The 22,455-nt window shown below is 59.3% G+C and overlaps 1 protein-coding gene across 1 annotated transcript in view; it reads left to right on the plus strand.

Annotated features, from left to right (window-relative positions):
* The first annotated feature begins 6,048 nt into the window (after positions 1-6,048).
* LOC139825424 (procollagen galactosyltransferase 2-like) overlaps positions 6,049-22,455 on the plus strand; it is a 162,200-nt gene continuing 145,793 nt past the window's right edge. The window contains exon 1 of the mRNA XM_071802908.1: positions 6,049-6,164. The gene's annotated coding sequence lies outside the window, so the exon portion shown is untranslated. The remainder of the gene's footprint in view (positions 6,165-22,455) is intronic.

A 22,455-nucleotide genomic window follows, 5' to 3' on the forward strand; every position in this document is an offset into this window, starting at 1 on the left:
GGGGACAATGGGGGGTCCTGTGATGTCACAATGGGCCCTGGGAACAAAGGGGGCTCCCAGGGATGTCACAACGGGTTCTGGGGACAAACGGGAATCTGCGATGTCACAATAGGCACTGGGGACAAAGGGGGTCCCCACAGTGTCACAATGGCCCCTGGGGACAATAGGGGGTGCCCAGGATGTCACAATGGACCCTGAGGACAAAGGGGGGTCCCCAGGGTGTCACAATGGGCTTGGGGACAAAGGGGCTTCCCCAGGATGTAACAATGGGCCCTGAGGACAATGAGGGGTCCTGGGACGTCACGATGGGCCCTGGGGACAAAGGGGGGTCCCCAGTATGTCACAATGGGCTCTGTGGACAAAGGGGAGTCCTGGGACATCACAAAGGACCCCAGTGACAAAGGGGGTCCCCAGGATGTCACAGTGGGCCCTGGGAAAAAAGGGGGGTCTTGGGACGTCACAATGGGCCCTGGGGACAAAGGGCGTCCCCATGGTACCACAATGGGTCCTGGGCACAAATCAGGGTCCCCAGGATGTCACAATGTGCCCTGGGGACAATGGGGGGTCCTGCGATGTCACAATGGGCCCTGGGGACAACGGAGGTCCCCAGAATGTTACAATGGGCCCTGGGGACAATGGGGGGTCCTGGGAGGTCACAATGGGCCCTGGGGACAAAGAGGGGTGCCCTGAATGTCACAATGGGCCCTGGGGACAAGGGGGGTCCTGGGATGTCACAATCGGCCCCAGTGACAAAGGGGGTCCCCATGGTGCCACAATGGGCCCTGGGGACAAAGGGAGTCCCTAGGATGCGAGAATGGGCCCTCAGGACAAGGGGGGTCCCGACCGTTTCACAATGGGCCCTGGGGACAAAGAGGGTCCCCATGGTGTCACAGTGGGTCCCCAGTGACAAGGGGGGTCCCCACGGTGTCACAATGGGCCCTGGGGACAAAGCGGGGTCCCCAGGATGTTCACAATGGGCCCTGTAGACAATGGGGGGTCCTAGGATATCACAATGGGCTCTGATGACAAAGGGGTCCCCAAGATGTCAGAATGAACCCTGGGGACAAGGTGTGTCCCCAGGATGTCACAATGGGCTCTGGGGACAGTGGGGGTCCTGGGATGTCACAGTGGGCCGTGGGGACAACGGGGGGTCCCCTGAATATCACAATGGGCCCTGGGGACAAAGGGGGGGTCACAAGGATTTCACAATGGGCCCTGGGAACAATGTGGGGTTCTGGGACATCACGCTTGGCCCTGGAGACAAGGGGGTGTCCCCAGGATGTCAAAATAGGCCCTGGGGACAAAGAGGGATCCCCAGGATGTCACAGTGGGCCGTGGGGACAATGGGGGGTCCTGCGATGTCACAATGGGCCCTGGGGACAATGGGGGTCCCCTGAATGTCACAATGGGCCCTGGGGACAAGGGGGGTCTCCATGGTGTCACAATGGGCCCTGGGGAGAAACTGGCGTCCTGGGATGTCACAATGGGCGCCAGTGACAAAGGGAGTCCCCACAGTGTCACAATGGGTCCTGGGGACAAAGAGGGGTCCTAGGACGTCACAATCGGCCCTGAGGACAAGGGGGGGCCCCTGAATCTCACAATGAGCCATGGGGACAAAGGGAGTCCCTTGAATGTCACAATGGGCCCTGGGGACAAAGGGGGTCCCCAGGATGTCACAATGGGCCCTGGGGACAACGGGGGGTCCCGACAAACTCACAATGGGCGCTGGGAACAAAGGGGGTCCCCAGGATGTCACAATGGGCCCTGGTGACAAGGGGGGTCCCCTGAATGTCACAATGGGCCCTGGGGACAAAGGGGGTCCCCAGGATGTCACAATGGGCCCTGGGGACAACGGGGGGTCCCGACACACTCACAATGGGCCCTGGGGACAAAGGGGGACCCCAGGATGTCACAATGGGCCCTGGGGACAACGGGGGGTCCCGACACACTCACAATGGGCCCTGGTGACAAGGGGGGTCCCCTGAATGTCACAATGGGCCCGTGGGACAAAGGGGGCTCCCCAGAATGTCACAATGGGCCCTGGGGACAAAGTGGGGTCCTGGGATGTCACAATGGGCCCTGGGGACAAAAAGGGGTCTTACCCTGACACAATGGGCCCTGGGGACAATGGGGTTTCCTGGGACGTCACAATGGGCCCTGGGGACAATGGTTGTCCCCAGGATGTCACAATGGGCCCTGGGGACAAGGGGGGTCCCACGGTGTCACAATGGGCCCTGGAGAAAAGGGGGGGTCCCCAGGATGTCACAGTAGGCCCTGGGGACAAAGAGGGGTCCACAGGATGTCACAATGGGCCCTGGGGAATATGGGCGGTCCCCAGGATGTCACAATGTTTCCTGGGGACAATGGAGGGTCCTGGGATGCCACTATGGGTCCTGGGGACAAAGAGAGTTCCTCAGGACGTCACAATGGGCCCTGTGGACAAAGAGGGTCCTGAGGATGTCACAATGGGCAATGGGGACAAGTGGGCGGTCCTGGGACGTCACAATGGGCCCAGGGGACAAAGAGGGGTCCACAGGATGTCACAATGGGCCCTGGGGACAAAGGGGGGGTCCTGGAATCACACAATGGGCCCTAGGGACAAAGAGGGGTCCCCTGAATGTCACAATGCGCCCTAAGGACAATGGGGGTCCCCACGGTGTCACAATGGGCCCTGGGGACAAAGGGGGTCCCCAGGATGTCACAATGGGCACTGGGGACAAAGGGAGTCCCCAGGATGTTCACAATGGGCCCTGGGGACAATGGGGGGTCCTGGGATGTCACAATGGGCCTTGGGGACAAAGGGCGTCCCCTGGATGTCACAATGGGCCCTGGGGAGAAAGTGGGGTCCTGGGACGTCACAGTGGGCCCTGGTGACAAGGGGGGTCCCCAGGATTTCACAATGGGCACTGGAGACAAAGGGGGGGTTCCCATCGTGTCACAATGCGTCCCCACAGACAAGGGTGTTCCCCACGGTGTCACAATGGGCCTTTGGGACAAAGTGGGGTCCTGGCATGTCACAATGGACCCTGGGGACAAAGGGGGTCCCCAGGATGTCACAATGGGCCCTGGGGACAAGGGGGGTCCCCAGGATGTCACAATGGGTCCTGGGGACAAGGGGGGGTCCAGGGATGTCACAATGGACTCTGGGGACAAAGGAGGTCCCCAGAATTTCACAATGGGCCCTGGGGACAAAGGGGGTCCCCAAGATGTCACAATGGCCCTGGGGACAAAGGGGGTCCCCAGGATCTCACAATGGGCTCTGGGGACAACGGGGAGTCCTGGGAGGTCACAATAGACCCCAGTGACAAAGGGGATCCCCATGGTGTCACAATGGGCCCTGGGGACAAAGGGGGTTCCCCTGAATGTCAAAATGGGCCCTGGGGACAAGGGGGGACCCCACGGTGTCAAAATGGGCCCTGGGGACAAGGGGGGACCCCATGGTGTCACAATGGGCCCTGGGGACAAAGGGGGTTCCCCTGAATGTCAAAATGGGCCCTGGGGACAAGGGGGGACCCCATGGTGTCACAATGGGCCCTGGGGACAAAGAGGGGTCCCCTGAATGTCAAAATGGGCCCTGGGGACAAGGGGGGACCCCACGGTGTCACAATGGGCCCTGGGGACAAAGTGGGCTCCTGGGATGTCACAATGGGCACTGGGGACAACAGGGGGTCCTGGGACGTAACAATGGGCCCTGGGGAAAAGTGGGGGGGGCCCAGGATGCAACAATGGGCCCTGGGGATAACGGGGGTCCTGGGATGTCACAATAGGCTCCAGTGACAAAGGGGGTCCCCACGGTGTCACAATGGACCCTGGGGACAAAGGGGGGTCCTGCGACGTCACAATGGGCCTTGGAGACAAAGAGGGTCCCCAGGATGTCACAACGGGCCCTGGAGACAATGTGGGGTCCCCATGGTGTCACAATAGGCCCTGGGGACAATGGGGGGTCCCTTCAATGTCACAATGGGACCTGGGGACAGTGGGGGGTCCGGGAATTTAACAATGGGCCATGGGGACAAAGGGGGTCCCCAGGATGTCACAATGGGCACTGGGGACAAGGGGTCCCCAGTGCGTCACAATGGGCCCTGAAGATAACAGGTGGTCATGGGACGTCACAATGGGCTCTGGGGACAATGGGGGTCCCCATGGGGTCACAATGCGTCCCCAGTGACAAGGGGGGTCCCCATGGTGTCACAATGGGCCCTGGGGACAAGGGGGGTCCCCACGGTGTCATAATGGGCCTTGGGTACAAAGTTGGGTCCTGAGATGTCACATTGGACCACAGAGACAAAAGGGGGCCCCATGGTGCCACAATTGGCCCTGGGGACCAAGAGGGGTCCCCTGAATGTCACAATGGGCTCTGGGGATCAAGGGGGGTCCCCACGCTGTCACAATGGGCGCTGGGGACAAGGGGGGTCCCCATGGTGTAACAATGGGCCCAAGTGACAAGGAGGGTTCCCACGGTGCGACGATGAGCCCTGGAGACATGGGGGTCCCCCGGATGTCACAATAGGTCCTGGGGACAAGGGGGGTCCCCAGGATGTCACAATGGGCCTGGAGACAAAAGGGGTACCCATGGTGCCAAAATGGGCCCTGGGGACAAAAGGGGGTCCCCAGTATGTCACAATGGGCCCTGAGGAAAAAGGGGGGTCCTTGGATATCACAATGGGCCCTGGGGACAAGGGTCGTCCCCACCGTGACACAATGGGCCATGGGGACAAAGGAGGTCACCCAGGATTTCACAATGGGCCCCACTGACAAAGGGAGTCCCCACGGTGTCACAACGGGCCCTGGGGACAACGAGGAGTCCTGGGATGCCACAATGGGCCCTGGGGACAAAGGGGGGGTCCCCATGGTGTCACAATGGGTCCCCAGTGACAATGGGGGTCCCCACAGTGCCATGATGGGCCATAGGGACAAGGGGGTCCCCAGGATTTCACAATGGGCCCTGGGGACAATGAGGGGTACCCAGGATGTCACAATGGGCCCTGAGGAAAAAACGGGGTACCCATGGTGTCAAAATGGGTCCCTAGTGACAAGGGGGGTCCCCACGGTGTCACGATGGGCCCTGGGGACAAAGGGGGTCCTGGGATGTCACATTGGGCCCTGGGGACCAGGTGGGGCTCTCCAGAATGTCACAATGGGCCCTGGGGACAAAGAGGGGTCCCCTGAATGTCACAATGGGCCCTGGGGACAAGGGGGGTCCTGGGATGTCACAATGGGCCCCAGTGACAAAGGGGGTCCCCATGGTGTCAAAATGGGTCCCACGTGATAAGGGGGTTCCCCACAGTGCCACGATGGACCAGAGGGAAAAGGGGGATCCCCATGGTGTCAAAATGGGTTTCCAGGCCTTTGAGGTGCAGGATTTGGAGGTGCAGGGTTTGGGAGGGAATTCTTTGGGGTGCAGGGTTTGGGGGCAGGGTTTAGGGGTGGAGGGTATAGGACGGAAGTATTTGGGAATGCAGGGTTTGGGTGCAGGTTTCGGGGTTCAGGAAGGTAGGGAGGGCAGGATTAGGGGGTGCAAGGTTTCAGTTGTAGGGTTTAGGGGTGCAGAGTTTGGTAGGGCCGAATTTGGGGGTGCAGGGTTTGGGGTGCAGGGTTTGGGAAGACAGGATCGGGGTTGGAGGATTTGGGGGTGCAGGATTGAGGGGCAGGGTTTTGGTGCAGGGCTTGGGGTCAGGATCTGGGGTGCAGGGTTTGGGAAGTGTATTTTGGGGTGCAGGATTTTGGGTGCCGTGTTTGCGGGGCAGGTTTGGGGTGATCAGTGCACCTTTTCCTTTCTCCAGGTGCAGAGCCCGTGCCTCACTTGGTTCCGTCTGCAAACAGCGCCCATCCCAGCTCGAATCCCCCTGCCCCTCTCACCCTGTGCAGCTCTTTGTGCGCTGAGCTCCGCACTCAGCACCAGCGGGTGCGGCTCCTCCTGAGGGGCTGGGGGGAGGGGGCGGGGCCAAGGGCTGGTTTGAGGGGGCGGGGCTGAGGCGGCGAGCTGCGATTGGCCGGCCGGGACGCAGGGGCCGTTCCCGCCTGAGCCTTGGGGCGGAGCCAGAGCGGGAGTGCGGGGGGCGGCCGGGCCAGGAGCCGCCCGCAGAGCGCCCGGAGAGCGGGCTTCGGGGACTCTGCCCGGGAACGAGCGGCAGGAGGAGAGGAGACGGCCCCAGCGGTACCGGGTGAGCTTCTGGCTGGAGCCTGGGAGCTGTTCCTCCCAGCGAGGGCTGTCGGGCACTGAACGGGCTGCCCAGGGCAGGGCTGGAGCCGCCATCCCTGGAGGGGTTTCCACAGGAGCTCCTGAGGGCCGTGGGCAGTGCCGGGGGGTTGTGCTTGGACTCCAGCACCTTCAAGGTGTTTGACACCCAAAGGGATTCTGTGGCACACTCCATTTTCACATTGCCATGGAGCCCGGAGGTCCCAGCGGGGTTTGGATCAGCGTGTTCTGGAACATTCTCAGTGGTCGGGTCTGTGTGCAGAGTGTGGTGGGAACGAGAAGAGAGGAGATGGAGAGAACAGTGGGGAGGTGGAGGAGCAGGAGTGGAGGTGAATACCAGAGAGAGCGAGTGTGTGCGGATCAGCAGTGATCACCCCAAACCTGCCCCGCAGACACGGCACCCAAAATCCTGCACCCCAAAATACTCTTCCGAAACCTGCACCCCAGATCCTGACCCCCAGAACCCTCAAACCCCAAATCCTGCACCCTAGATTCTGCATCCCTGTTAACCCTTCACCCCAAAACCCTGCAACACAAAATCCTGCAGCACCAAATCCTGCAACCCCAATTTCGGCCCTACCAAACTCTGCACCCCTAAACCCTACAAGCGAAATCTTGCACCCCCTAAACCTGCCCTCCCAAATCCTAAACCCCCAACAATGCACCCCCAAACCCTGCACCCCAAATCCTGCCCCCCCAGCTTGCACTCTGCACCCCCAAACCGTGCACTCCCAATCCCTGAACGCCCAAGTCCTGCACCCCCACGTCCTTAGCGCCCAAAATGTGCACCCCAGATCCTCCCCACCCAGTCCTGCACCCCTAATATTCCACCCTCTAATAATGCACCCCTAAGCCTCGCACCCTGAAAACTGCACCTCCAGGTCCTGAGTCCCCAAACCCTGCACCCCCAAATCCCGCGCCTTTAAATCCTGTCCTCCTAAAACCCAGGACCCTCATAGTTTGCCTCCCCAAACCCTGCTCCCCAAAACCCTGCACTCCCAAACACAGCACCCCCAGGTCCTGAACACCCAAACCCTGCTCACCAAAACCCTGCACCCCCAAACACAGCACCCCCAGGTCCTGAACACCCAAACCCTGCACCCCAAAACCCTGCACCCCCAAAAGCAGCACCCCCAGGTCCTGAACTCTGCACCCCAAACCCTGCAATCCCAAACCCTGCACCCATAATTCTGCCTCCCAAACCCTGATCCCTGAAACACTCCACCTCCCAACCCTGCACCCCCAAATCGTTCCCCAACACCCTGCACCCCCTAACCCTGAACCCCAAATACCAAAAACCCTGCACCCCAAGATCCTGCAAGGTTTGGTAACCTTGCACCCTCAAATATTGCACTCCCCAAACCTGCACCCCGAAAGCATTCCTGCCCAAATTCTGTACCCTAAGATCCTGCACCCTAAAACCCTGCACCCCCAAAATCCTTCTCCCCAACCCTGCACCCCCAAAAACTCCGCCCCCACAACCTGAACCCCCAAACCCTGTACTAAAACCTGCAACCACAGACCTGGCATGCCCAAACTCTGCACCCCAAATCCTCCCTCCCCAAAACCTGCACCCCAAAACCGTACAAGCCCAGATCTTGCACCCCTAAATCTCTGCACTCCACAACCCTGCACCCTCAAATCCTGCACCCCTATATCCTGCCCCCCAAAACCCTGGCACCTCCAAACCCTTGACCCCCAAATCCTGCAACCCTAAGCCAGGCACCCCCAAAGCTTTCCCCACCAAACCCTGCACCCCCAATTCCTCCATCCCCACGTCATGAACCCCCAAACCCTGCTCCCTAAAACTCTGCACCCCTAAACCCTGAATTCCCAGGCCCTGCACCCCAAACTTAGCTGTCAAAACTGTGCACCCAAAATTCTGCCCCCACCGAACCCTAACCCTGGCTCCCCAAACCCTGCCCCCCAAACCCTGCTTCCCGTTATCCTCCAACCCCACAGCCCAAATCCCCAGAACCAGCAACCCCAAAACCCTGTACCCCCATCCCTGCACCCCAAATCATTTTCCTTCAAATCCTACCTGCAAAACTTGTACACCCCAAGATCCTGCACCCCCAAACCCTGTGCCCCAAACACTGCACCCCCAAACCCTGCCCTTCTAGATCCTGCACCCCAATACCCTGCCCCCCCACGTTCTGAACCCCCAAAACCTGCTCCCCAAACCCTACCCCCCCCTAAACTGTCCACCCCCAAACTCTGCCCTACCGAGCCCTCCACCCCAAACCCCTGCACGCCAAGATCCTGCTGCCCTAAACCCTGCACCCCCTTATCATCCTTCCCTAAACCCTGCACCCCAAACCCTGCACCCCAAAGCACTGCACCCCAAACCTGACACCCCAGAACGCTGCAACGCCACATCCTGCCCCCTTAAACTGCACACCCCAGAATTCTGCACCCTAAAGTCCTGCACCCCAAAGCGTGCCCTACCAAAACTTTGTACTCCAACCCCTGCAGCCCCAACCCCTGCACCTCCAACCCTGCACCCCCAAACCCTGCACCCCAAATCCTGCACTCCAAAATCATACACCCTGAAACACTGAAACCCCAAAGCCTACCCCTCAAACACTGCACCCCAAATCCTTCCTCCAGAACACTGCAGCCCTAAACCCTGCACCCTAAATCCCTGCAGCCCCAAATCCCGTCTAACCTTGGACCCCCAAAACCTGCACCCCTAGATCCTTCCCCCCAAGTGAATGCACCCCCAAAACCTGAACCCCAAACCCTGTACCCCAAAACTCTACATCAACAAATCCTGAACCCTTAAACCCTGCACCCCCAGATCCTCCCTCCCCAAGTGAATGCACCCCCAAACAAAAGCACCCCCAGATCCTGCTGCCCCATACCCAGCTCCCCAAACTCTGCACCCAAAAATCCTGCACTCTCATAACCCTGAACCTCAAATAATTCCCTCGACCCTGCACCCCCAAAACCTGTAACCCCAAACGCTGCACCCCCAGATCCTGTCCCCAAACTCTGCACTGCCAGATCCTGCCCCCCATAACCCTTAAAGCCCAAATATTGCACCCCCAGATCCTTCCTCAACACCCTGTACCCCCAAATTCCCCACCGAAAACCTGCAGCCCCAAACCCTGCACCCCCAAATCCCTGCACCCCCAAACCCTGACCCTCCCAGATAATGCCCCCAAAACCCTGCATCCCCAATTCTTCACCCCTAAACTCTGCACCCTCAAAACGTGCACCCCTAAATTCTGCACCCCCAAATCCTTCCTCCCAAGCCATGGACCCCCAAAACCTGTAATACCAAACTCTACAACCCCGAATCCTGCACCCCAAAACCCTGAACCCCAAAATACTGCACCCCTAAATTCTGCACCCCAAACCCTGCAGGCCAACCCCGGCACCCCAACGCCCTGCACCCCCAGTTCCTGAACACAGAAAACCTGCCAATGGGAACCCCAAAACATTGCACCCCAAATCACTTTCCTTCAAATCCCACACCCAAAACTCATACACCCCAAGATGCTGCACCCCAAAACCCTGCCCCCTAAACTTTGTACCCCAAACCCTACACCCCAAAACCTGCAGTCCCAAACCCTGCACCTGAAAACTCTACACCCCCAAATCCTTCACCCCAAAATCCTGCCCTACCAAGCCCTGCACCCTCAGATCCTGCACCCCAAAACCTTCACCCCAAAACCTTCACTGCAGACCTTTCACCCCAAACCCTTCACCTGCAGCTCTGTCCCCCAAACCCTTCACACCCCAACCCTACACCCCCAAATCCTCCACCCCAAAACCCTGTACCCCAAAACCCTTTACCCTAAAAGCTGCACCAGCAGATCCTTCCCTCAACTCCCTGCACCCCCAATTCCTGCCCCACCAGACCCTACACCCCCAACCCTGCTCCTCTGTTCCTGCTCTCCACAAGCGTGCACCCCCAAATCTGTCCCCCAAAACTCTGAACCCCAACAGCACGCACGCTCGAATCCTCCACTCCTCATCCTGACCCCCAAACCCCTCACCCAAAACCCTGCACCCCAGTACCCCAGACCACCAAATCTTGCACCTGCAAATCCTGTCCCCTTCAAACCCCTGTACCCCGAAATCTTGAACCCAAGCCCTGTACCGTGAAATCCTGCACCCAAGCCCTGTACCCCCAAATCCTTGACACCCACATCCTGAATCTTCAAAAACTGCAACCCCAAACCCTGCCCCCCCAAACCCTGCACCCCTGAACCCTGCACCCCAGATCCTGCACCACTGAACCCTGCATCCCCCAATCCCTTAACTCCCAAAACCTGCACCCCCAGACCCTGTAGCACCAAATCTGCCCCCCCTAAACCCTGCAGCCCTGAACTCTGCACCCCCCAATAATTTTCCTTCAAATCTCACACCTAAAGCTCGTAGACCCCAAGCTCATGCACCCCCAAACCTGCACCCCAAACCCTGTACCCCAGATCCTGCACCCCTGAACCCTGCATCCCCAATTCCTGCCCACCAAACCCTGCACCCCCTAACCCTGAACCCCAAATCCCTCACCCAAACACCCTGCACCCCCAAATCCTGCACCCCAAATCCTTCCCCAACACCCTGCTGCCCCAAATCCTGCACTCCCTAACCCTGAACCTGAAATCCCTCACCCAAAATCCTGCACCCCAGAACCCTGTACCCCAAAATCCTGCCCTACCCAACCCTTCACCTCGAAATTCTGTCCCCCAACCCTACACCCCTAAATCCCGCACCCCCAGATCCTGCCGCCCAAATCCTGAAACCCCAAATCATGCACACCCGATTCTTCTCTCACAAGCCCTGCACCCCAAAACTCTGCACCCCCAAATCCTGTCCCCCAAAACATTGCGCCCCAAACCTTGAACCCGCAAACCCTGCACACCCAGGTCCTGAACACCTGAACCCTGCACCCCCAAATCCTTTAACCCCCAAACCCTGTACCCCAAATCCTTCCCCAACACCCTGCACCCCCAAAGCCTGCACCCCATGACTCTGAACCCCCAATCCCTCACTCAAAATCCCTGCACCCACGAACCCTTCACCCCAAGATCCTTCCCCACAACACCCTGCACCCATAGATCCTGTACCCCCAGATCCTGCACCCCAGAACCCTGAACCTCCAAACTCAGCCCTACCAAACCTTCACCCTAAAATCCTGCACCCTAAAATCCTTCTCCCCAACCCCCAACCCTGCACACCCAAATCCTGCACCCCAAAACCCAGCACCACAGAACCCTTTGCCCCAAAGGCCTGCACCCCAAAATTCCTGCCACCCTAGACCCTGAACCCCCAAACCCTGCACTCTAAATCCTGCTCTCTAAACCCTTCGCCCCAAAACCCTGCGCCCTCAAATCCTGCCTCCCAAAAATGTACATCCCGAACCCTGAACCCCAAACCCTGCACCCCAAGATCCTGCCCCACCAAACCCTGCACCCCAAGTCCCTGCTACCCTAAACCCTGCACCCCCAAATCCTTGCCCCCCAATCCTGCTGACCAAAAGTCGGCTCCTCTAAATCCTGCACCCCAATATCCTGCCCCTCCAAAACCCTACACCCCCTAAACCCTGCACCCCAAATCTGCACCCCCAAACCCTGCACTCCCCAATCCTTCATCCCCAAGGCCGTCACCCCTCAAATGCTGCACCCCTGAAATCCTGTTCCCTGAGACCCTGCACCCCCAGGTCCTGAAACCCAAACCCCTGCACCCCAAAATACTGCACCCCAACCCCTGCAGGCCAACCCCGGCACCCCAGAGCCCTTCAACGCAAAATCCTGCACCCCCAGTTCCTGAACACGCAAAACCTGCCCCCAAACCCTGCACCCCAAAACCTTGCACCACAAATCATTTTTTTTCAAATCCCACACCCAAAACTCGTACACCCCAAGATCCTGCGCCCCAAAACCCTGCCCCCTAAACTTTGTACCCCCAAACCCTACACCCCAAAACCTGCAGTCCCAAACCCTGCCCCCCAAGCCCTACACCCCAAAATCTACAGTCCCAAACCCTGCACCCCAAAATACTGCACTCCAAAATCCTGCACGCCCAGATTTTACACTCCCAAACCCTTCACCCCCAAAACATTCACCTCCTAACACTGAGCCCCCAAATCCTGCACCCCCAAATCCTGCCTCATCAAGCCCTGTACCCTGAAGCCGTGCATCCCAAAAGCCTGCACTGTAAATTCTGCCCCCCAAACCTGCCCCCCAAAATTGTCCCCCATACAACCTTAACCCCCCCAATCCTGAATCCCCCTAATCCTGCACCCCACATCCTTGCCCCCAAGCCCTTCACCCCCAAACCTGGCATCCCAAACCCTGCCCCCCAAATATCTCGCCCCCAGATCCTTCCCCCAAACCATTTCCCCCGAAACTTGTAGGTCCAAACCCATCCCCCAAACCCCTGAACTCTGCTCCCCAAACCTTGTCACCCAAATCCATCACCCCCAGATCCTGCTCCCCAAAACCTGCACCCAAAATCGTGCCCCACTAACCCTGCACCCCCAAATTCTGACCCCCAATCAATGCACTGACAAACTCTGCACCCGCAGATCCTTCCCCCCCAACCCGGCACCCTGAAATCCCTCACCCCAGATCCCTGCACTCTCAAATCTTGCATCCCCACAAAATGTGCACCCCATGTTCTACCCCCAGACACCCTGCCCCCATTAATCCTGTACCCCCAAATCCTGCACCCCCAAGTGCTGAAACTTCAAACACTGCACATTCAAAGCCTTCCTTGCCCTGCCCTGCACCCCCAAATCCTGCAAGCCCCTAAATCCTCCAACCCCCAGGTCCTGGAGCCCTGAACCCTACACCCCAACCCCTCACCCCAAAGCCCTGCACCCTCAAATCCTGCCTCTAAACCCTGAACACACGAACCCTGCACCCCAAACCTCACCCGAAAGTCCTGCACCCCCAGACCCTGCTCTACCAAACCCTTCAGTGCAGACCCCTGCACCCCAAGATCCTGAATTCCAAAGTCTGCACCCCGTGATCATCCATCCCCAAACCCTGCACCCCCAAATCCTTCACCTCAAAACCCGGCACCCCAGAATCCCGAACCACCAAATCTTGCACCCCCAAATCCTGCCCCCTCAAACCCTGCACTTCAAAACCCGGCAGCCCCAAATCGTCCCCCCCAAGCCCCTGTACCCCTAAACCATGCACCCCATTATTCTTTCCCCCAAACCCTTCACCCCCCAGCCGTACAACCCCAAGTCCTGCACCCTAAATCCTACATCCCCAAACCCTGCACCTCCAAATCCAGTCCCCCAACAATGCACCCCCAAACCCTGCACCCCAAATCCTGCCCCCCCAGCTTGCACTCTGCACCCCCAAACCGTGCACTCCCACTCCCTGAACGCCCAAGTCCTGCACCCCCACGTCCTTAGCGCCCAAAATGTGCACCCCAGATCCTCCCCACCCAGTCCTGCACCCCTAATATTCCACCCTCTAATAATGCACCCCTAAGCCTCGCACCCTGAAAGCTGCACCCCCAGGTCCTGAGTCCCCAAACCCTGCACCCCCAAATCCCACGCCCTTAAATCCTGTCCTCCTAAAACCCAGGACCCCCATAATTTGCCTCCCTAAACCCTGCTCCCCAAACCACTGCACCCCCAATGCAGCACCCTCAGGTCCTGAACACCCAAATCCTGCACCCCAAAACCCTGCACCCCCAAACACAGCACCCCGAAAGAATTCCCTCCCAAACCTTGCACCTCCAAGGCCTGGAAACCCAAGCCCTTCAACCCCATCCCTGCAACACCAAATCCTGTGCCCCAAAACCCAGCACCCCAGAATCCTGCACCCCAAATCCTGCCCTACCAAACCTTTCACTGCAAACCCCTGCACCCCAAGATTGTGCTGCCCTAAACAATGAACCCCCAAATCCTACACCCCCAGGTCCTTGCCTCCCAAAACTCTGCACCCCCAAATGCTGCACCTCCAATCTCTCACCCCCAAATCCTTCCGCACAGAGTCCCAGAATGTCAGGGGTTGGAAGGGACCTGGAAAGCTCATCCGGTGCAATTCCCCCATGGAGCAGGAACACCCAGCTGAGGTGACACAGGAAGGCGTGTACCCCACCACCCTGCACCCCCAAATCCTTCACCCCCAAACTCTGCCCCCCAAAACTCCACCCCTCCACATCCTGAACCCTGAAACCCCGCACCCCCAAATCCTCTGCCCCAATGCTCTGCACCCTTAACACTCTGCAACCTTAAACTTTCCCCCAAACCCTGAACTCTGAAACTCTGCACCCCAAAACCCTGATCCCCCAAATTCTTTCCCAAACCCTGCACCCTTGATTCCTGCACCCCCAGTTCCTGAACTCATGAAACCTGCACCCCCAAACCCCTGCACCCCCAAACCCTGCACTCTTAGACCTGACTTCTAAACCCTGCACCCCGAAACGGTGCACCCCCAAATCCTGAAGCCCCAGATCCTTCCCTCCCATACCCTGCAGCCCAAATCCTGAACCCCCAAATCCTGAACTCCAGGATCTTGCACCCCCAGACCCTGTACCCCCAAATCAGGCACCAAAAACCCTGCACTCCCAACCCTGCACCCCCAAATCCTGCACCTCTAATCCTCCACCCCCTTAACACTGCACCCCCAAAACCTGCACCACCATATCTTGCACCCTCAAAACCTGAACCACCAAACCTTGCACCTCCAAAACCTCCCTCCTCCAAACCCTGCCCTTCAAAATGCTGCACCCGAATCCTTCTCCCCAACACCCTGCACCCCCAGATCCTGACCCCAAAACCCTGCACCCCAAATCCTGTACCCCAAAGCCCTGCACTCTCAAATCATACATGCCCAGAACGTGCACCCTAAACCGTGCACCCCAAAATCCTAAACCCCTTAACCCTGCACCCCCAAATCCTCCAGAACCATGTCCCGAACCCAGCACCCCAAAATCTACCCCCCAAAACCTACATCCCCAAATCCTGCACCCCCAGGTCCTGAACACCCAAAATCTGCACCCCCAATTCTGCCTCCCCAAGACCTGCACCCCCAATTCTGCCTCCACAAGACCTTCACCCCCAATCCGTGCTCCACTAAATCCTGCACCCACAAACCCTGGACCCCCAATCCCCTGTACCCCAAATCCTGCCCCCACAAGTGGCACCCTAAAAACCTGCACCCCAAATCCTGTCCTACCCACCCTTCACCCCAAACCCCTTCACCCCAAGATCCTGCTGCCCTAAACCCTGCACCCCCAAATCATCCCTCCCATTCCTGCCCCCCAAACCCTGTCCCCCTAAAGCCTGACCCCGAAACCCTGCTCCCCAAAACCCTGCTACCCCCAATCTTGTACCCCCAGATCCTTCCCCCAACACCCTGCAATCCCAAACCCTGCACCCCCAATTCTGGCGCTAAACCCTGCACCCCCAGAACCCTGCACCACTGAACCTTGCACCCCAAAACCCTGCTCCCCCAATCTTCCCCCCCAAAACTCTGCACCCCAAAACCCTATACCCAAAACCTTGCACCCCACAAGTTGCACCCATATCCCTGCACCCCCAAATTCCTGCACCCCCAAATCCTCCAGCCCCCAAGTCCTGCACCCCCAGGTGCTGAACACCTGAACCCCTCACCCCAGACCCCTCACCCCAAACCCTGCACCCCCAAATCCTGCCTCTAAACGCTGAACTACAAGGTTCTGTACCCCAACAGCCTGCTCACCCAGGTCCTGCACCCCAGAACCCTGCACCCCCATATTCTGATCCCTACAGCCTGCACCCCCAGCTCCTGCACCCCCAAAACCTGTACCCCTAAATCCTGCACCCTTCAACCCTGCAGCCCACAACGCTGCACCCCCAACCTCTGCAGCCCCAGTTCCTTAACGTGTGAAACCTGCACCCCAAGTCCTGCACCTCAAAACCTTACACCCGGAATCCTGCCCCCCAAACCATGCACCCCAAAATCAAGGCCCCTCAAACTTGCACTCAAAAGTCCGCACCAAGAAACCCTCCCCCCCCAGTTGCTAAAGACATGGAACCTGCACCCCCAAATCCCGCACCCCAAAACCCTGCACCCCAGTACCCCAGACGACCAAATCTTGCACCTCCAAATCCATCCCCTTTAGCCCTGCACTTCAAACCCTGCACCCCAAATCCTGCAACCAAACCCTGTACCCCAAATCCTGCTGTACACAACCCTTCACCCCAAACCTCTTCAACCCAAGATACTGAAACCCTAAGCCCTGCACCCCCAAACCTACATCCCCAAATCCTGCACCCCCAGGTCCTGAACACCCAAAATCTGCACCCCCAAACCCTTAACTCCAAAAACCTGCACCCCCAATTCTGCCTCCACAAGACCTGCACCCCCAAACCCTGCACCACTAAACCCTGCACCCCCAAACCCTGTACCCCAAATCCTGACGCCAAGTTGCACCCTAAAAACCTGCACCCCAAATCCTGTCCTACCCAACCCTTCACACCAAACCCCTTCACCCCAAGATCGTGCTGCCCTAAACCCTGCACCCCAAAATCATCCCTCCCAACCCTGCCCCCCAAACCCTGTCCCCCTAAAGCCAGACCCCGAAACCCTGCTCCCCAAAACCCTGCTACCCCCAATCTTGCACCCCCAGATCCTGCTGCTCCAAACCCTGCACCCCAAATCCTCCAGCCCCACATACTGATCTCCCAAACCCTGCACCCCAGAACCCTGCACCCCACAACCCCTTCACCCCCAAATCCTGCACCCCCAGCCCTACCCAATAAAATTTCCACCCCCAAATCCTACCCTACCAAGCCCTCCACCCCAAACCCTTGCACCCCAAGATCCTGCTCTCCTAAACCCTGCACCCCCATATCCTCCTTCCCCAAACCCTGCACCCCAAAACACTTCAAACCACTGCACCCCTAAATCCTGCAACCCCAAATCCTGGCCCCCAAACCCGGCACCCCAAACTCCTGCACCCAAAGATCCTACTGCCCTAAACCCTGAACCCCCAAATCCTGCAGCCCTGGAACCTGCAACCCCAGACCCTGTAGCCCCAAATCAGGCCCCCCAAAATCCTGCTCCCCCAGCCTTGCACCCCAAATCCTGCACCACCTAATCCTCCAACCCCCTAACACAACCCCCTAACCCCTTGTCCCCAGGGCCATTGTGACATCCCAGGACCCCACTTTATACTGAAGGTCCATTGTGACATCCTGGGGACCCCCTTTGCCCCAGGGCCCATTGTGACGTCCCCGGACCCCCCATTGTCCCCAGGGCCCATTGTGACATTCAGGGGACAGCCTTTGTCCCAAGGGCCCATTGTGACACCGTCGGGACCCCTGTTGTCCCCAGAGCCCATTGTGACATCCTGGAAACCCCCTTTGTCCCCAGGGCCCATTGTGACCTCCCAGGACCCCACTTTGTCCCCAGGGCCCATTGTGACATCCTCGGGACGCCCCTGGTCCCCAGAGCCCGTTGTGACATCCTGGGGAGCCCCCTCTGTCCCCTGGGCCCATTGTGACACCGTGGGGACACCCTTTGTCCCCAGGGCCCATTGTGACATTTAGGGACCTCCCAGTTGTGCCCAGGGCTCATTGTGACATCCCAAGACCCCCCATTGTCCCCAGGGCCCATTGTGACGTCCCAGGACCCCCCGTCATCCCCAGGGCCCTTTGTGAGATCCTGGGGACCCCCTTGTCCCCAGTGCCTATTGTGAAATCCTGAGGACCCCCTTTGTCCCCAGGGCCCATTGTGACATTCCAGGACCCCCCTTGTCCCCATGGCCCATTGTGAAATCCTGGGGACCTCCTTTGTCCCCAGGGCCCATTGTGACGTCCCAGGACCCCCCTTTGTCCCCAGGGTCCATTGTGACATCCTGGGGACCCTCTTTGTCCCCAGGGCCCATTGTGACAGGGTGGGGACTCCCTTTGTCCCCAGGGGCCATTGTGACGTCCCAGGATCCCCCTTTGTCCCCAGGGCCCATTGTGACATCTCAGGACACCCCAATTGTTTCCAGGGCCCATTGTGACGTCCTGGGGACCGCCCAGTTGTCCGCAGGGCCCATTGTGGCATCCTGGGGACCCCCCTTTTTCCTCAGGGCCCATTGTGACATTCAGGGAACATTGTTTTGTCCCCAGGGCACATTGCGACATCTCAGGACCCCCCAATTGTCCCCAGGGCCCATTGTGGCATCCTGGGTACCCCTTTTATCCCCGGGGCCCATTGTGACATCCTGGGGACTCCCCTTGTCACTGGTGACCCATTGTGACACCATGGGGACCACCCCTTTCTCCCCAGTGCCCATTGTGACATCCTGGGGACCCCCTTTGTCCCCAGAGCCCATTGTGACGTCCTGGTGAGCCCCCTTTGTCCCCAGGGCCCATTGTGACATCCCAGGACCCCCCTTTGTCACCAGGGCCCATTGTGACATCCTTGGGACCCCCATTGTCCCCAGGGCCAATTGTGACACCATGGGGACCCTCCTCGTCACTGCGGACCCATTGTGACACCATGGGGACCTGCCCTTGTCCTCAGGGCCCATTGTGACATCCTGGGGACCTTCTTGTCCCCAGGGCCCATAGTTGCACCCTGGGGACCCCCTCTTTATTCCCAGTGCCCATTGTGACATCCCAGGACCCCCCTATGTCCCCAGGGCCCATTGTGACACCATGGGGACACCCTTTTGACTCCAGGGCCCATTGTCACATCCCAGGACCCCCCAGTTGTCCCCAGGGCCCATTGTGACATCCTGGGGACCCGCCCTTGTCCGCAGGGCCCATTGTGAAGTCCCAGGACCCCCTTTGTCCCCAGGGCCCATTGTGACATCCTGGGGACCCCCCTTGTCACTGGGGACCCATTGTATACACCATGGGGACCCCCATTGTCCCAAGGGCCCATTGTGACATCCTGGGGACCCCCCTTTTCACTGGTGACCCATTGTGACACCATGGGGACCCCCGTTTGTCCCCAGGGCTCATTGTGACATCCCAGGACCCCCCATTGTCCCAAGGACCCATTGTGACATCTCAGGACCCCACTTGTCACTGGGGACCCATTGTGACACCATAGGGACCCCCGTTTGTCCCCAGGGCTCATTGTGACATCCCAGGACCTCCCATTGTCCCCAAGGCCCATTGTGACATCATGGGGACCGCCTTGTCCCTCTGGCCCGTTGTGGCACCGTGGGGACCTCCTTTGTCCCCAGGGCCCGTTGTGACACCATGGGGACCCCTTTTATCACTGTGGCCCAATGTGAGATCCCAGGACCCCACTTTGTACCCAAGGCCCATTGTGACACCGTGGGGACCCCCCTTGTCCCCAGAGCCCATTGTGACATCCTGGGGACCCCCTTGTTCCCCAGGGCCCACTGTGATGTCCCAGGACCCCCCCTTGTCCCCAGAGCCCATTGTGACATCCTGGGGACACCCTTTTTCCCCAGGACCCATTGTGGCACCATTGGGACCCCCTTTGTCACTGGGGCCCATTGTGACTTCCCAGGACCTCACTCTGTCCCCAGGGCCCATTGTGACTTCCGGGGGACCCCCTTTGTCACCAGGGCCCATTGTGACGTCCCAGGACCCCCCTTTGTCCCCAGGGCCCATTGTGACGTCCCCGGACCTCCCATTGTCCCCAGAGCCCATTGTGACATCCTGGGGACCCCCTTTGTCCCCAGGGCCCATTGTGACAATCAGGGGACAGGCTTTGTCCCAAGGGCCCATTGTGACACCGTTGGAATCCCCGTTGTCCCCAGAGCCCATTGTGACATCCTGGGAACCCCCTTTGTGCCCAGGGCCCATTGTGACATTTCAGGACCGCACTTTGTCCCCAGGGCCCATTGTGACATCCTGGAGACGCCCTTTGTCCCCAGAGCCCGTTGTGACATCTAAGGACCCCCCAATTGTGCCCAGGGCTCATTGTGACATCCCAGGACCCCCCATTGTCCCCAGGGCCAATTGTGACGTCCCAGGCCCCCCCTTTGTCCCCAGGGTCCATTGTGAGATCCTGGGGACCCCCTTGTCCCCAGTGCCCATTGTGACATCCCAGGACCCCCCTATGTCCCCAGGACCCATTGTGACACCATGGGGACACCCCTTTGACTCCAGGGCCCATTGTCACATCCCAGGACCCCCCAATTGTCCCCAGGGCCCATTGTGACATCCTGGGGACGCGCCCTTGTCCGCAGGGCCCATTGTGAAGTCCCAGGACCCCCATTGTCCCCAGGGCCCATTGTGACATCCTGGGGACCCCCCTTTTCACTGGTGACCCATTGTGACACCATGGGGACCCCCGTTTGTCCCCAGGGCTCATTGTGACATCCCAGGACCCCCCATTGTCCCAAGGACCCATTGTGACATCTCAGGACCCCACTTGTCACTGGGGACCCATTGTGACACCATAGGGACCCCCGTTTGTCCCCAGGGCTCATTGTGACATCCCAGGACCTCCCATTGTCCCCAAGGCCCATTGTGACATCATGGGGACCGCCTTGTCCCTCTGGCCCTTTGTGGCACCGTGGGGACCTCCTTTGTCCCCAGGGCCCATTGTGACACCATGGGGACCCCTTTTGTCACTGTGGCCCAATGTGACATCCCAGGACCCCACTTTGTACCCAAGGCCCATTGTGACACCGTGGGGACCCCCCTTGTCCCCAGAGCCCATTGTGACATCCTGGGGACCCCCTTGTTCCCCAGGGCCCACTGTGATGTCCCAGGACCCCCCCTTGTCCCCAGAGCCCATTGTGACATCCTGGGGACACCCTTTTTCCCCAGGACCCATTGTGGCACCATTGGGACCCCCTTTGTCACTGGGGCCCATTGTGACTTCCCAGGACCTCACTCTGTCCCCAGGGCCCATTGTGACTTCCGGGGGACCCCCTTTGTCACCAGGGCCCATTGTGACGTCCCAGGACCCCGCTTTGTCCCCAGGGCCCATTGTGACGTCCCCGGACCTCCCATTGTCCCCAGAGCCCATTGTGACATCCTGGGGACCCCCTTTGTCCCCAGGGCCCATTGTGACAATCAGGGGACAGGCTTTGTCCCAAGGGCCCATTGTGACACCGTTGGAATCCCCGTTGTCCCCAGAGCCCATTGTGACATCCTGGGAACCCCCTTTGTGCCCAGGGCCCATTGTGACATTTCAGGACCGCACTTTGTCCCCAGGGCCCATTGTGACATCCTGGAGACGCCCTTTGTCCCCAGAGCCCGTTGTGACATCTAAGGACCCCCCAATTGTGCCCAGGGCTCATTGTGACATCCCAGGACCCCCCATTGTCCCCAGGGCCAATTGTGACGTCCCAGGCCCCCCCTTTGTCCCCAGGGTCCATTGTGAGATCCTGGGGACCCCCTTGTCCCCAGGGCCCATTGTGACATCCTGGGGACCCCGTTTGTCACTAGGGTCCATTGGGGCACCATGGGGATGCCCTTTGTCCCCAGGACCCATTGTGACATCCTGGGCACCCCCTTTGTCCCCAGGGCCTATTGTGACAGGGTGGGGACTCCCTTTGTCCCTAGGGCCCATTGTGACATCCTGGGGACCTCGTTTGTCCCCAGGGTCCATTGTGGCACCATGGGGACCCCCTTTGTTCCCAGGGCCCATTGTGACATCCTGGGCACCCCCTTTGTCCCCAGGGCCTATTGTGACAGTGTGGGGACTCCCTTTGTCCCCACGGCCCATTGTGAAATCCTGGGGACCCCCTTTGTCCCCAGGGCCCATTGTGACATTCAGGGGACCCCTCTTTGTCCCCAGGGCCTATTGTGACATCCTGGGGATCCCCCTTTGTCCCCAAGGCCCATTGTGATATGGTGGGGAACCCCTTTGTCTCCAGGGCCCATTGTGCCATCCTGGGGACCCCACTTTGTTTCCAGGACCCATTGTGATGTCCACAATGGCCCCATTGTCCCAAGGGGTCATTGTGACATCCTGGGGACCTCCTTTGTCCCCAGGGCCCATTGTGACGTCCCAGGACCCTCCATTTTTCCAAGAGCCCATTGTGACATCCTGGCGACCCCGCTTTTTCCTCAGGGCCCATTGTGGCACCATGGGGAGCCCCTCTGTCTCCAGGGCCCATTGTGACATTTAGGGGACTCCTCTTTGTCCCCAGGGCCCATTGTGACATCCCAGGATCCCCCAATTGTCCCCAGGGCCCATTGTGACATCCTCGGGACCCCCCTTTGTCCCCAGGGCCCATTGTGACACCGTGGGTACCCCGCTTGTCCCCAGGGCTCATTGTTACATCCTGGGGACCCCCCGTTGTCCCAGGTCCCATTGTGACATCCCAGGACCCCCCTTTGTCCCCAGGGCCCATTGTGACAT

This window comes from Patagioenas fasciata (genome assembly GCF_037038585.1).
Source record: "Patagioenas fasciata isolate bPatFas1 chromosome 6 unlocalized genomic scaffold, bPatFas1.hap1 SUPER_6_unloc_2, whole genome shotgun sequence".
Lineage (NCBI taxonomy): Eukaryota > Metazoa > Chordata > Aves > Columbiformes > Columbidae > Patagioenas > Patagioenas fasciata.